Raw genomic sequence first — 16,148 nt, forward strand, 5'->3', positions numbered from 1 at the left:
CAGGCCCACTTGCCAACTAGTGCCACCAATCATATTTGTTATAGCAGTATTGTAAATATTTAAAAAAAAAAAACTTTTTTGACTGTGAAACATCAGTCAGCTAGTGTAATCTAATTGCAGTTGCCTGCCTCCCAGCGTGTGTGCCAGGCCCACTTGCCAACTAGTGCCACCAATCATATTTGTTATAACAGTAGTGTAAATATTTTTTTAAAATTTTTTTGACTGTGAAACATCAGTCTGCTAGTGTCATCTAATTGAAGTTGCCTGCCTGCCAGCGTATGTGCCAGGCCCACTTGCCAACTAGTGCCACCAATCATATTTGTTATAACAGTAGTGTAAATATTTAAAATAAAAACTTTTTTGACTGTGAATCATCAGTCTGCTAGTGCAATTGAATTGCAGTTGCCTGCCTGCCAGCGTGTGTGCCAGGCCCACTTGCCAACTAGTGTCACCAATCATATTTGTTATAACAGTATTGTAAATATTTTAAAAAAAAACTTTTTTGACTGTGAAACATCAGTCAGCTAGTGTTATCTAATTGCAGTTGCCTGCCTCCCAGCGTGTGTGCCAGGCCCACTTGCCAACTAGTGCCACCAATCATATTTGTTATAACAGTAGTGTAAATATTTAAAATAAAAACTTTTTTTGACTGTGAATCATCAGTCTGCAAGTGCAATTGAATTGCAGTTGCCTGTCTGCCAGCGTGTGTGCCAGGCCCACTTGCCAACTAGTGCCACCAATCATATTTGTTATAACAGTAGTGTAAATATTTCAAATAAAAACTTTTTTGACTGTGAATCATCAGTCTGCTAGTGCAATTGAATTGCAGTTGCCTGCCTGCCAGCGTGTGTGCCAGGCCCACTTGCCAACTAGTGCCACCAATCATATTTGTTATAACAGTATTGTAAATATTTTTAAAAAAAACTTTTTTGACTGTGAAACATCAGTCTGCTTTTTTGTGTCAGGCTCACAGCGTATACTGTGCCCACTTGCCCAGTGCCACCACTCATAATTTGTTTAATAGTAGTGTAAGTGTACATTTTAAAAAAAATGACAGGCAGAGGCAGGCCACCCCACAGGTGCCGTCGTGGTCGTGGTGCTGTGATTCCCTTAGACTCTACATCTATGCACAGTGTTCAGAGGCCATGTGCCATGGACGTGAAAAGTTCTGAGGAGGACCTAGTTGAATGGCTAACACAGGACACCCAATCTTCTACAGCTTCCGCTCCTAACCTTGACGCACCACATCAGTTGGAAGAAATGAGTGATGCGCAACCATCATTGACAGAGGATGTAGATAACAGTGATATGTCTCAGTCAGGCAGCATTACAGACATGGACGTACGGTGTGATGATGATGATGATGTTGTACCCGCTGCTGCTTCCTTTGTTGATTTGTCAGATACAAGTGAAGCGGTTGATGATGATTTGTCCGTGGATGTCACATGAGTGCCCGCTAGAAGAGAAGAAGAAGAGGGGGAAAGTTCAGATGGGGAGACAGAGAGGAGGAGGAGGAGACGAGTTGGAAGCAGGGGGAGGTCGTCGCAAGGAGCTAGTGGCACAGTCAGACAGCATGCATCAGCACCCGGGGTCAGCCAGACAGCACGCCAATCAATGCATGCTGTTGCCACCACCAGAATGCCGTCATCGCAGAGCTCAGCAGTGTGGCATTTTTTTTGTGTGTCTGCCTCTGACAACAGCGATGCCATTTGCAACCTGTGCCAAAAGAAACTGAGTCATGGGAAGTCCAACACCCACCTAGGTACAATTGCTTTGCGAAGGCACATGGTCTCACATCACAAACGCTGATGGGAAGAACACATGAGTAGAAGCAGCACACAAAATCAAAGCCGCCATCCTCCTCCTGGTCCAGCATCTTCGGCCACGTCAACCACTGCTGTCCTCCTTGCCCCCTCTCAACCATCCTCCACTCAGTGTCTCTTACGTAGCAGTTCCTGGTCATCTGCCCACAGTCAGGTGTCTGTCAAGGACATGTTTGAGTGTAAGAAGCCAATTTCCCAAAGTCACCCCCTTGCCCGGCGTCTGACAGCTGGCTTGTCTGAACTCTTAGCCCGCCAGCTTTTACCCTACAAGCTGGTGGAGTCTGAGGCATTCAAAAGATTTGTTGCTATTGGGACACCGCAGTGGAAGGTACCCGGCCGAAATTTCTTTTCACAAAAGGCAATCCCCAACGTGTACTCGATTGTGCGAAAGGAAGTAATGGCATGTCTGGCACACAGCGTTGGGGCAAGGGTCCATCTGACCACTGATAGCTGGTCTGGAAAGCATGGTCAGGGCAGGTATATCACCTACACTGCGCATTGGGTAAACCTGCTGACGGCTGACAAGCATGGAATGCGTGGCTCTGCAGAGGAGTTGGTGACACCGCCACGACTTGCAGGCAGGCCTGCTGCTACCTCCTCTACTCCTCCTACTCCATCCTCTTCCATAACCTCTTCCTCGGCTCAGTCCTCTTCTGCTGCTGCGTCTTGCTCCACATCAATGGCACCCCCCCCAGCTCCCCAGGTACTATTCAACATCCCGGATACGGTAGTGTCACACCGTCTTGGGGTTGACTTGCCTGAAAGCCGAAAGTCACACCGCACCAGCACTCCTGTCCGCCCTGAACGCACAGGTGGATCAGTGGCTGACTCCGCACCAACTGGAGATTGGCAAAGTTGTTTCTGACAACGGAAGTAATTTGGTGGCAGCATTGAAATTGGGCAAGTTGACACATGTGCCGTGCATGGCACATGTGTGTAATTTGATTGTACAATGATTTGTGCATAAGTACCCAGGCTTACAGGACATCATGAAGCAGGCCAGGAAGGTGTGTGGCCATTTCAGGCGTTCCTACATGGCCATGGCGCACTTGTCAGATATCCAGCGGCGAAACAACCTGCCAGTGAGGCGCTTGATTTGCGACAGCCCGACACGGTGGAATTCAACACTCCTAATGTTCGACCACCTGCTCCAACAAGAAAAAGCTGTTAACGAGTATTTGTATGACCGGGGTGCTAGGACAGCCTCTGGGGAGCTGGGGATTTTTTTGCCACGTTACTGGACGCTCATGCGCAATGCCTGTAGGCTCATGCGTCCTTTTGAGGAGGTGACAAACCTAGTCAGTCGCACTGAAGGCACCATCAGCGACATCATACCATTTGTTTTCTTCCTGGAGCGTGCCCTGCGAAGAGTGCTGGATCAGGCCGTAGATGAGCGTGAAGAGGAAGAGGAAAAGTTGTGGTGTCCATCACCACCAGAAACAGCCTTATCAGCATCGCTTGCTGGACCAGTGGCAATGCAGGAAGAGGATTGTGAGGAAGAGGAGTCAGAGGAGGAATGATGCTTTGAGGAGGAGGAGGAAGACCAAGCACAACAGGCATCCCAGGGTGCTCGTTGTTGTCACCTATCTGGTTCCCGTGGTGTTGTACGTGGCTGGGGGGAAGATGATAACTTCAGTGAGATCAGTGAGGACGAGGAACGGGACATGATTAGCTCGGCATCCAACCTTATGCAAATGGGGTCTTTCATGCTGTCGTGCCTGTTGAGGGACCCTCGTATAAAAAAGCTGAAGGAGAATGACCTGTACTGGGTGTCCACGCTAGTAGACCCCCGGTATAAGCATAAAGTGACTGAAATGTTACCGAATTCCCGCAAGTCAGAAAGGATGGAGCAGTTCAAAAATAAATTAAAAAGTATGCTTTACACAGCGTATAAGGGTGATGTCACAGCACAATGGGAATCTAACAGGGGAAGAGATGAAAGTAATCCTCCTCCTCCTCCCACGACCACGCCGGCAAGGACAGGATGCTTTCCAGACGTGTTGTTGATGGAGGACATGCGGACCTTTTTAACTCCTATGCAAAGCCACAGCCCTTCGGGATCCAGCCTCAGAGAAAGACTCAACCGACAGGTAGCAGACTATCTCCCATTAACTGCGGATCTCGACACTCTGAGGAGCGATGGACCCCTTGACTACTGGGTGTGCAGGCTTGACCTGTGGCCTGAGCTATCCCAATTTGCAATCGAACTTCTGGCCTGCCCCGCTTCAAGTGTCCTGTCAGAAAGGACCTTCAGTGCAGCAGGAGGTATTGTCACTGAGAAGAGAAGTCGCCTAGGTCAAAAAAGTCTTGATTATCTCACCTTTATTAAAATGAATGAGGGATGGATCCCGAAGGGACTGACATTGTACGATTCATTAGAGTAAAAAAGGCATGATGAGATGACGAGCTGCCTTGGGCTACAAATGGTACACACGCTGCTGTATTTTATCTTTGAATGCCGGATGACTTGCGTGACTTATCCGCCAACAACTAGGGTTCAAGCCGCAATGTTTTAGGGCACTTTCTAACTGTCAAACAAACATCAATTTTTCTGGCCGCTGCTACAGAAGCGGCTGCAACAATACCTAATTTTTCAGGCATTTGTACATGCCTAATTTTTCTGGCCTCTGGTGCTGCACTGTGGCTACAAAACCCAAACCAAAAAAAAAGGCACATAACAGTGATTAAACTGTTAAAAATAGTACTACTTAACACACCACTCATATCTGGTGGCACAGTAGATTGCACGTGCAGTGCCCCAAATTTGAAGTAGGAGGACCGACCAAGCATCTTTTTCCATCTCCTGGTTCCTAAAAATTATCTCCAGGTTCCTAAAATCGATGCCATACCTGTACTCGATTGTGCAAAAGGATGGCATATGTGGTGTTTCATGCTGTTGTGCCTGTTGAGGGTCGTGGACCATCGTATAAAAATGCTGAAGGAGAACGACCTGTACTGGGTGTTAAAGCATCTTTTTCCATCTCCCGGTTCCTTCCTAAAAATTGTCTCTGGGTTCCTAAAATCGATGCCATACCTGTACTCGATTTTGCAAAAGGATGGCATATGTGTTGGTATTTTATGCTGTTGTGCCTGTTGAGAGTCGGGGAACCTCGTATAAAAAGGCTGAAGGAGAACGACCTGTACTGGGTGTCCAAGCATGTTTTTTCAATTTCCCGGTTCCTAAAAATTATCTCCGGTTTCCTAAAATCGATGCCATACCTGTACTCTATTGTGCAAAAGGATGGCATATGTGGTGTTTCATGCTGTTGTGCCTGTTGAGGGTTCGGGGACACCCGTATAAAAAGGCTGAAGGAGAACGACCAGTACTGGGTGTCCAAGCATCTTTTTCCATCTCCCGGTTCCTAAAAATTATCTCCGGGTTCCTAAAATCGATGCCATACCTGTACTCTATTGTGCAAAAGGATGGCATATGTGGTGTTTCATGCTGTTGTGCCTGTTGAGGGTCGTGGACCATCGTATAAAAAGGCTGAAGGAGAACGACCTGTACTGGGTGTCAAAGCATCTTTTTCCATCTCCCGGTTCCTAAAAATTATCTCCGGGTTCCGAAAATCGATGCCATACCTGTACTCTATTGTGCAAAAGGATGGCATATGTGGTGTTTCATGCTGTTGTGCTGTTGAGGGTTGTGGACCATCGTATAAAAAGGCTGAAGGAGAACGACCTGTACTGGGTGTCAAAGCATCTTTTTCCATCTTCCGGTTCCTAAAAATTATCTCCGGGTTCCTAAAATCGATGCCATACCTGTACTCTATTGTGCAAAAGGATGGCATATGTGGTGTTTCATGCTGTTGTGCCTGTTGAGGGTCGTGGACTATCGTATAAAAAGGCTGAAGGAGAACGACCTGTACTGGGTGTCAAAGCATCTTTTTCCATCTCCCGGTTCCTAAAAATTATCTCCGGGTTCCTAAAATCGATGCCATACCTGTACTCTATTGTGCAAAAGGATGGCATATGTGGTGTTTTATGCTGTTTTGCCTGTTGAGGGTCGTGGACCCTCGTATAAAAAGGCTCAAAGAGAACGACCTGTACTGGGTGTCCAAGCATGTTTTTTGTTCAATTTCCCGGTTCCTAAAAATTATCTCTGGGTTCCTAAAATCGATGCCATACCTGTACTCTATTGTGCAAAAGGATGGCATATGTGGTGTTTCATGCTGTTGTGCCTGTTGAGGGTTGTGGACCATCGTATAAAAAGGCTGAAGGAGAACGACCTGTACTGGGTGTCAAAGCATCTTTTCCCATCTCCCGGTTCCTAAAAATTATCTCCGGGTTCCGAAAATCGATGCCATACCTGTACTCTATTGTGCAAAAGGATGGCATATGTGGTGTTTCATGCTGTTGTGCCTGTTGAGGGTTGTGGACCATCGTATAAAAAGGCTGAAGGAGAACGACCTGTACTGGGTGTCAAAGCATCTTTTTCCATCTTCCGGTTCCTAAAAATTATCTCCGGGTTCCTAAAATCGATGCCATACCTGTACTCTATTGTGCAAAAGGATGGCATATGTGGTGTTTCATGCTGTTGTGCCTGTTGAGGGTCGTGGACTATCGTATAAAAAGGCTGAAGGAGAACGACCTGTACTGGGTGTCAAAGCATCTTTTTCCATCTCCCGGTTCCTAAAAATTATCTCCGGGTTCCTAAAATCGATGCCATACCTGTACTCTATTGTGCAAAAGGATGGCATATGTGGTGTTTCATGCTGTTTTGCCTGTTGAGGGTCGTGGACCCTCGTATAAAAAGGCTGAAAGAGAACGACCTGTACTGGGTGTCCAAGCATGTTTTTTGTTCAATTTCCTGGTTCCTAAAAATTATCTCCGGGTTCCTAAAATCGATGCCATACCTGTACTCTATTGTGCAAAAGGATGGCATATGTGGTGTTTCATGCTGTTGTGCCTGTTGAGGGTCGTGGACCATCGTATAAAAAGGCTGAAGGAGAACGACCTGTACTGGGTGTCCAAGCATGTTTTTTGTTCAATTTCCAGGTTCCTAAAAATTATCTCCGGGTTCCTAAAATCGATGCCATACCTGTACTCTATTGTGCAAAAGGATGGCATATGTGGTGTTTCATGCTGTTGTGCCTGTTGAGGGTCGTGGACCATCGTATAAAAAGGCTGAAGGAGAACGACCTGTACTGGGTGTCAAAGCATCTTTTCCCATCTCCCGGTTCCTAAAAATTATCTCCGGGTTCCTAAAATCGATGCCATTCCTGTACTCTATTGTGCAAAAGGATGGCATATGTGGTGTTTCATGCTGTTGTGCCTGTTGAGGGTCGTGGACCATCGTATAAAAAGGCTGAAGGAGAACGACCTGTACTGGGTGTCCAAGCATGTTTTTTGTTCAATTTCCCGGTTCCTAAAAATTATCTCCGGGTTCCTAAAATCGATGCCATACCTGTACTCTATTGTGCAAAAGGATGGCATATGTGGTGTTTCATGCTCTTGTGCCTGTTGAGGGTTGTGGACCATCGTATAAAAAGGCTGAAGGAGAACGACCTGTACTGGGTGTCAAAGCATCTTTTTCCATCTTCCGGTTCCTAAAAATTATCTCCGGGTTCCTAAAATCGATGCCATACCTGTACTCTATTGTGCAAAAGGATGGCATATGTGGTGTTTCATGCTGTTTTGCCTGTTGAGGGTCGTGGACCCTCGTATAAAAAGGCTGAAAGAGAACGACCTGTACTGGGTGTCCAAGCATGTTTTTTGTTCAATTTCCCGGTTCCTAAAAATGATCTCCGGGTTCCTAAAATCGATGCCATACCTGTACTCTATTGTGCAAAAGGATGGCATATGTGGTGTTTCATGCTGTTGTGCCTGTTGAGGGTCGTGGACCATCGTATAAAAAGTCAAACCAGGAACCCCGAGGGGAACCCGAGAGCGGGGTGCGCTAAGTGGATCAAACTATCGAAATTGAACACAAACCATATGGCTCCCGTAAAGTCGGGCGGAAATTTGAAAAATTGTGAAGCAAAAAGGTGTAAGCGGCCAAGCTCCTCTGGTCCTCGGAGTGAAGATTTCTGAAAATTAAAAATGAAAAAGAGGGCGCCACATAGCGTGATACTGTTGTTACAGGCTCAGAAGACAAAGTATTCAAAAAGGCTTACCGAAAAGCTCTGCACCGTTCTGTGACCGGTGCTATCAGGCAGACTAACACTCTCAGTGGTTAGCACACTGGGTGGCCTAAGGTGTAATGCAGACAGGTGGATCTCAGCGTTGCTTGATTGAAGTAACTCCACGTCTGTGCAGCACGTATACTACAGACTCCAGTGGGTATTGGAATAAAACACCTCTCCAGGTTAGATTAATGAGAATATGAGACAACTTCCGTATAATAAAGTTAAAATCTTTAATCCATACAAGATTTGCTACGCGTTTCTAGACCAATGGTCTTTTCCTCAGGCATAAAAACAAATGGATACAATTACAAACAAATTGAAACCTTAAATACAGGTAGATTTAAAAACGGAAGTTGTCATAGTTTCAAAAAAGGGACCAATCGTGACAAAGTAGACCTTGTGAATTTGATCAGCATTAATTGTGAACTAACCGTTATGGTCAATGTGTGTCAAAATATCGCTAAGATGTTTCTAAGCTATTTAAAGTCACGGATTTTCTTGGGATATTTGATACTGGATGTGTAAAATATAAAAACTATAAAAACTAATAAATAATGGTAACTGCAGTTGCTTCTAGCAGTTATGAGTGTGTAGAAGTTGATAGATGTATAAAATATATTTATATATAAAATGTTTATTCGAAAGAGACATGTGATGTTGTTTGAAACTATTATGAATAAATAAAATGATGTAAAATATAATATAAATTTAAAGAGAACAGAATCTGATTAAAAATCGGAATACAATTTATACGAGAATTTAACTAAAATTAATAATAAGATTCTGAACCTCACGGCTATGGAAACGGATACACCTAGGTTTTTAATATGTGGCTTTTATAGAACCATCAAGTGTCTCATTAGATTACTTGTGATTTTTGTATATTAAAATCGGAGTTCATTGTCTGATTTGTCGGGTCAATTTATGAAAAGGTGATATTGCTAGAAGCAACTGCAGTTACCATTATTTATTAGTTTTTATAGTTTTTATATTTTACACATCCAGTATCAAATATCCCAAGAAAATCCGTGACTTTAAATAGCTTAGAAACATCTTAGCGATATTTTGACACACATTGACCATAACGGTTAGTTCACAATTAATGCTGATCAAATTCACAAGGTCTACTTTGTCACGATTGGTCCCTTTTTTGAAACTATGACAACTTCCGTTTTTAAATCTACCTGTATTTAAGGTTTCAATTTGTTTGTAATTGTATCCATTTGTTTTTATGCCTGAGGAAAAGACCATTGGTCTAGAAACGCGTAGCAAATCTTGTATGGATTAAAGATTTTAACTTTATTATACGGAAGTTGTCTCATATTCTCATTAATCTAACCTGGAGAGGTGTTTTATTCCAATACGCACTGGAGTCTGTAGTATACGTGCTGCACAGACATGGAGTTACTTCAATCAAGCAACGCTGAGATCCACCTGTCTGCATTACACCTGAGGCCACCCAGTGTGCTAACCACTGAGAGTGTTAGTCTGCCTGATAGCACCGGTCACAGAACGGTGCAGAGCTTTTCGGTAAGCCTTTTTGAATACTTTGTCTTCTGAGCCTGTAACAACAGTATCATCGTATTAAAAGGCTGAAGGAGAACGACCTGTACTGGGTGTCCAAGCATGTTTTTTGTTCAATTTCCAGGTTCCTAAAAATTATCTCCGGGTTCCTAAAATCGATGCCATACCTGTACTCTATTGTGCAAAAGGATGGCATATGTGGTGTTTCATGCTGTTTTGCCTGTTGAGGGTCGTGGACCATCGTATAAAAAGGCTGAAGGAGAACGACCTGTACTGGGTGTCAAAGCATCTTTTCCCATCTCCCGGTTCCTAAAAATTATCTCCGGGTTCCTAAAATCGATGCCATTCCTGTACTCTATTGTGCAAAAGGATGGCATATGTGGTATTTCATGCTGTTGTGCCTTTTGAGGGTCGTGGACCATCGTATAAAAAGTCTGAAGGAGAACGACCTGTACTGGGTGTCCAAGCATGTTTTTTGTTCAATTTCCCGGTTCCTAAAAATTATCTCCGGGTTCCTAAAATCAATGCCATACCTGTACTCTATTGTGCAAAAGGATGGCATATGTGGTGTTTCATGCTGTTGTGCCTGTTGAGGGTTGTGGACCATCGTATAAAAAGGCTGAAGGAGAACAACCTGTACTGGGTTTCAAAGCATCTTTTTCCATCTCCCGGTTCCTAAAAATTATCTCCAGGTTCCTAAAATCGATGCCATACCTGTACTCTATTGTGCAAAAGGATGGCATATGTGGTGTTTCATGCTGTTGTGCCTGTTGAGGGTCGTGGACCATTGTATAAAAAGGCTGAAGGAGAACGACCTGTACTGGGTGTCAAAGCATCTTTTTCCATCTCCTGGTTCCTAAAAATTATCTCCGGGTTCCTAAAATCGATGCCATACCTGTACTCTATTGTGCAAAAGGATGGCATATGTGGTGTTTCATGCTGTTGTGCCTGTTGAGGGTCAGGGACCCTCGTATAAAAAGGCTGAAGGAGAACGACCTGTACTGGGTGTCCAAGCATCTTTTTCCATCACCCGGTTCCTAAAAATTATCTCCGGGTTCCTAAAATCGATGCCATACCTGTACTCTATTGTGCAAAAGGATGGCATATGTGGTGTTTCATGCTGTTTTGCCTGTTGAGGGTCGTGGACCCTCGTATAAAAAGGCTGAAAGAGAACGACCTGTACTGGGTGTCCAAGCATGTTTTTTGTTCAATTTCCCGGTTCCTAAAAATTATCTCCGGGTTTCTAAAATCGATGCCATACCTGTACTCTATTGTGCAAAAGGATGGCATATGTTGTGTTTCATGCTGTTGTGCCTGTTGAGGGTTGTGGACCATCGTATAAAAAGGCTGAAGGAGAACGACCTGTACTGGGTGTCCAAGCATGTTTTTTGTTCAATTTCCAGGTTCCTAAAAATTATCTCCGGGTTCCTAAAATCGATGCCATACCTGTACTCTATTGTGCAAAAGGATGGCATATGTGGTGTTTCATGCTGTTGTGCCTGTTGAGGGTCGTGGACCATCGTATAAAAAGGCTGAAGGAGAACGACCTGTACTGGGTGTCAAAGCATCTTTTCCCATCTCCCGGTTCCTAAAAATTATCTCCGGGTTCCTAAAATCGATGCCATTCCTGTACTCTATTGTGCAAAAGCATGGCATATGTGGTGTTTCATGCTGTTGTGCCTGTTGAGGGTCGTGGACCATCGTATAAAAAGGCTGAAGGAGAACGACCTGTACTGGGTGTCCAAGCATGTTTTTTGTTCAATTTCCCGGTTCCTAAAAATTATCTCCGGGTTCCTAAAATCGATGCCATTCCTGTACTCTATTGTGCAAAAGGATGGCATATGTGGTGTTTCATGCTGTTGTGCCTGTTGAGGGTCGTGGACCATTGTATAAAAAGGCTGAAGGAGAACGACCTGTACTGGGTGTCAAAGCATCTTTTTCCATCTCCCGGTTCCTAAAAATTATCTCCGGGTTCCTAAAATCGATGCCATACCTGTACTCTATTGTGCAAAAGGATGGCATATGTGGTGTTTCATGCTGTTGTGCCTGTTGAGGGTCGGGGACCCTCGTATAAAAAGGCTGAAGGAGAACGACCTGTACTGGGTGTCCAAGCATCTTTTTCCATCACCCGGTTCCTAAAAATTATCTCCGGGTTCCTAAAATCGATGCCATACCTGTACTCTATTGTGCAAAAGGATGGCATATGTGGTGTTTCATGCTGTTGTGCCTGTTGAGGGTCGTGGACCATCGTATAAAAAGGCTGAAGGAGAACGACCTGTACTGGGTGTCAAAGCATCTTTTTCCATCTCCCGGTTCCTAAAAATTATCTCCGGGTTCCTAAAATCGATGCCATACCTGTACTCTATTGTGCAAAATGAAGTAACCTTACCATGGGTCCCAGACCGCATGTTTTATTGTTATACTTTGTCAGGGTAATCAGGCAGGCCATATAGACCTCCCCCGATAGGGGGAGTAAAAGGGATTAAAGTGCTAAGAATAGTACTACTTAAGTTAACACAACCTTACCATGGGTCACAGACCGCATGTCTTATTGTTATATTTTGTAAGGGTCATTATATATCATGCAGGCCATATAGAACAACTCCCCCCAATAGGGGGAGTAAAAGGGATTAAAGTGCTAAGAATAGTACTACTTAACACAACCTTACCATGGGTCCCAGACCGCATATCTTATTGTTATATTTTGTAAGGGTAATTATATATCATGCAGGCCATATAGACCACCTCCCCCGATAGGGGGAGTAAAAGGGATTAAACTGCTAAGAATAGTACTACTTAACACAACCTTACCATGGCTCCCAGACCGCATGTCTTATTGTTATATTTTGTAAGGGTAATTATATATCATGCAGGCCATATAGACCTCCCCCGATAGGGGCAGTAAAAGGGATTAAACTGCTAAGAATAGTCCTACTTAACACAACCTTACCATGGCTCCCAGACCGCATGTCTTATTGTTATATTTTGTAAGGGTAATTATATATCATGCAGGCCATATAGACCACCTCCCCCGATAGGGGGAGTAAAAGGGATTAAAGTGCTAAGAATAGTACTACTTAACACAACCTTACCATGGCTCCCAGACCGCATGTCTTATTGTTATATTTTGTAAGGGTAATTATATATCATGCAGGCCATATAGACCTCCCCCAATAGGGGGAGTAAAAGGGATTAAGCTGCTAAGAATAGTGCTACTTAACACAACCTTACCATGGGTCCCAGACCGCATGTCTTATTGTTATATTTTGTAAGGGTAATTATATATCATGCAGGTCATATAGACCTCCCCCGATAGGGGGAGTAAAAGGGATTAAACTGCTAATAATAGTGCTACTTAACACAACCTAGTTACTATGGGTCCCAGACCGCATGTCTTATTGTTATACTTTGTCAGGGTAATTATATATCATGCAGGCCATATAGACCTCCCCCGATAGGGGGAGTAAAAGGGATTAAAGTGCTAAGAATAGTACTACTTAACACAACCTTACCATGGGTCCCAGACCGCATGTCTTATTGTTATATTTTGTAAGGGTAATTATATATCATGCATGCTATATAGACCTCCCCCGATAGGGGGAGTTACAGGGATTAAAGTGCTAAGAATAGTACTACTTAACACAACCTAGTTACCATGGGTCCCAGACCACATGTATTGTTGTTATACTTTGTCAGGGTAATCATGCAGTCCATATAGACCTCCCCAGATAGGGGGAGCAACAGGTATTAAACTGCTAAGAACAGTACTACTTAACACAACCTAGTTACCATGGGTCCCAGACCGCATGTCTTGTTGTTATACTTTGTCAGGGTAATCATGCAGGCCATATAGACCTCCCCAGATAGGGGGAGTAACAGGTATTAAACTGCTAAGAACAGTACTACTTAACACAACCTAGTTACCATGGGTCCCAGACCGGATGTTTTGTTGTTATACTTTGTCAGGGTAATCATGCAGGCCATATAGACCTCCCTCGATAGGGGGAGTAACAGGTATTAAACTGCTAAGAACAGTACTACTTAACACAACCTAGTAACCATGGGTCCCAGACCGCATGTCTTGTTGTTATACTTTGTCAGGGTAATCATGCAGGCCATATAGACCTCCCCCGATAGGGGGAGTAACAGGTATTAAACTGCTAAGAACAGTACTACTTAACACAACCTAGTTACCATGGGTCCCAGACCGCATGTCTTGTTGTTATACTTTGTCAGGGTAATCATGCAGGCCATATAGACCTCCCCAGATAGGGGGAGTAACAGGTATTAAAATGCTAAGAACAGTACTACTTAACACAACCTAGTAACCATGGGTCCCAGACCGCATGTCTTGTTGTTATACTTTGTCAGGGTAATCATGCAGGCCATATAGACTTCCCCCGATAGGGGGAGTAACAGGGATTAAAGTGCTAAGAATAGTACTACTTAACACAACCTAGTTACCATGGGTCCCAGACCGCATGTTTTATTGTTATACTTTGTCAGGGTAATTATATATCTTTCAAATCTATCTATTTATCTTCTATCGATTCTATCTAACTATCAATCTATGTATATCTATCTATCCAATCTATCTATCTCATGGCCGGACTGTTTTGAGACAGCCACTTGTGTTTAGGCCAAATTTGAAGTAGGAGGACAGACCAATCATCTTCTTCCATCTCCCTGTTCCAAAAATGCAGGCCATATAGACCTCCCCCGATAGGGGGAGTAACAGGTAGTAAACTGCTAAGTATAGTACTACTTAACACACCACGGGTCCCAGACCGCATGTCTTATTGTTATACTCTGTCAGGGAAATTATATATCTATCAAATCTATCTATTTATCTATCGAATCTATCTAACTATCAATCGTATCTATCAAATATATATTGCATCTATTGATCTATGTAATTCGTATCTATCAAATGTATATTGCATCTTTTGATCTATGTAATTCGTATCTATCAAATGTATATTGCATCTATTGATCTATGTAATTTGTATCTATCAAATGTATATTGCATCTATTGATCTATGTAATTTGTATCTATCATATGTATATTGCATCTATTGATCTATGTAATCTATGTATCTATTTATCAAATCTATCTATCTCGTGGTTGTGCAAATGGACTGTTTGCGGTTGTTTGCGGTGCGTTACACGGGGAGTTTGGTCTGTCACTGTGAAGCGGGCATAACCCTTACACTACCTGATCGATACAACATCATACCTGGGGCGCGATCCAATATAGATCGCAGTTTGCGGCGCAAGCGAGGGAACCCGCGTCGCCCGCAGTTTCAGCTCGCAACTCGAGCTATCCAATATGCGGCACCGTCAGTTGCTAAAGTGGCGCAAGTCTCACAAACCAGCGATGTCCAGAAATCTGCGTAAGTACAGATTTTTGGAGTCGCCAGTGACTTGCGCCACGTTAGAAACTGCCGGCGCCTATAAAACCTGACTAAAGTCTAAATCACCCGCACTGTCTAACACGCCTCCTAAACATAGCCCGACATGTCTAACCCTCTATCCGCTATCCCCCCTCACTAGCCTAACAATAAAAAAAGTTATTAACCCCTAAACCGCCGCTTCCGTACCCCGCCGCAACCTAATAAAGTTATTAACCCCTAAACCGCCGCTCCCGTAACCCGCCGCCAGCTATATTAAATCTATAACCCCCTAAAGTGAGCCCCTAACACCGCCGCCATCTCTATTAAAATTATTAACCCCTAATGTAAGCCCCTTACACCGCCGCCATCTATATTAAAATTATTAACCCCTAATTTAATCTACCTACCCCGTCGCCAGCTATATTATCTATATTAACCCTAAGTATATTATAGTTAATATAGTTATTACATTATATATATTAACTATATTAACCCTAATTATATTAGGGTTAATATAGTTACTATAGTATTTATATTAACTATATTAACTCTATCTAACCCTAACACCCCTAACTAAATTTATATTAAATTAATCTAATTCATATTATAATCTAAAATATTCCTATTTAAATCTAAATACTTACCTATAAAATAAACCCTAAGATAGCTACAATATAATTAATAATTACATTGTAGCTATGTTAGGGTTTATATTTATTTTACAGGTAAATTGTTAATTATTTTAACTAGGTATAATAGCTATTAAATAGTTATTAACTATTTAATATCTACCTAGTTAAAATAATTACCCAATTACCTGTAAAATAAATCCTAACCTAAGTTACAAATACACCTACACTATCAATAAATTAAATAAACTACAAATATCTATCTAAAAATACAATTAAATAAACTAAACTAAATTACAAAAAAAAAAAACACTAAATTACAAAAAATAAAAAAAAAGATTACAAGATTTTTAAGCTAATTACACCTATTCTAAGCCCCCTAATAAAATAATAAAGCCCCCCAAAATAAAAAAAATTCCCTGCCCTATTCTAAATTAAAAAAAGTTCAAATCTCTTTACCTTACCAGCCCTTAAAAGGGCCTTTTGTGGGGCATGCCCCAAAGAATTCAGCTCTTTTGCATTTAAAAACATATACAATACCCCCCCCCCCATTACAACCCACCACCCACATACCCCTATTCTAAACCCACCCAAACCCCCCTTAAAAAAGCCTAACACTACCCCCCTGAAGATCTCCCTACCTTGTCTTCA

The sequence above is a fragment of the Bombina bombina genome, chromosome 9 (genome assembly GCF_027579735.1).
Source record: "Bombina bombina isolate aBomBom1 chromosome 9, aBomBom1.pri, whole genome shotgun sequence".
Lineage (NCBI taxonomy): Eukaryota > Metazoa > Chordata > Amphibia > Anura > Bombinatoridae > Bombina > Bombina bombina.